This window comes from Pinus tabuliformis, chromosome X (genome assembly GCF_031772625.1).
Source record: "Pinus tabuliformis cultivar Carrire ecotype Pingquan chromosome X, CPIR1, whole genome shotgun sequence".
NCBI classification, from domain to species: Eukaryota; Viridiplantae; Streptophyta; class Pinopsida; order Pinales; family Pinaceae; genus Pinus; species Pinus tabuliformis.
The window spans coordinates 1677864660-1677865901 of NC_142308.1; positions in this window are offsets into that span (position 1 = coordinate 1677864660).

Consider the following 1242-nt stretch of genomic DNA (forward strand, 5'->3'; position numbering starts at 1 on the left):
TGCATCTCATATTCTTGTTTTCCATATTTTTGCATTTAGTATTGATGTTTATTTTGTTGTAGGATTGGGTTAAATGATTGAAGTGATTTTTTTAAAGATTATTCACAGAGTCACAAGAATGATGCATCCTTAGAATAGATTTTGAAATTCATATTCATCATTGAGCTACTTGGATTGGTTTACTAGTTCACAAATCTAGAATTTCTAGAAGTCCCTTGTAGCAAAAAGTAGTATTTTTATGATATTTTTTAGAACATGTTAATGAGCTTAAATTGAGTTTATTCCACTTGGATTAGGTCATAAAAATATTTAATTTAATAACAAAATTCACCCCAATGCATTCTCACTTGATTAGGTTAGGCATTTGATAAGTTAACTAGCTCACTAGTTCTTGAATTTGTAGTCTTTAGAGTAGTAATTTTCTGCTATTTTTTAGCATGCGTTAACAAGGGTATTTTGGAGTGATTCCACTTTGAATGGAGTCTTAAGACATCCTGATTAATAAATAAAAAATTCCCACCCAATTTTCATTTGATTTACTTGGTCATTCGGTGAATTATCTCCTCCCATACCAATTTTCTTTCGCCTGTAGCACTTTTGTAACGCGTGTAAACTTGACCAGATTTGCTCCAAAAGCTTGGTTTTTGTCTCTTAGGCTTGAATCTTGACCCCTAGGATCTAAATCCATGATTGAGGGAGAATAAACACCAATTATGACATGCCTTTTTACAAAGTAGATTAGGCATATTTATTTGAATTCATGCTCTTAGGATTTCAATTACAAATTGTTGTTCTTGTTTAGGATTAATTTCTTTTCAAAGTAACATTTTCATTTTTGTAATAGTTTAGGCTTTGTTTTAAGGTCATTCACTCCATTACATCATATCAAAGAAATAAGTACACATTGTATGTTGCACATATAGTGCTGACACATTTTAATTTTGTACGAACCCCGGGTTGATAATTTAAGTTGGTAGCCTTGGGAGTTGTAACATTCTTGTTGCAATACTTGGGCTCATCAATAATGAAATGAAATTATCAAAGAAAGGAACAATATAACCCTAAGGAAAATTAACACTAGTGTTCCTAGGTATAAATATGCTAGTTTTCACTAAGTTGCTAGAGGGCCAAGATTGTAAATATGATGTAAATGGTTGTACATATAAAATAATAATAAAATAGATTGGTTGTGGAACCCACTCCATGGTAAAAGAGTATGGGGGGTAGTGCAACTCCATGGTG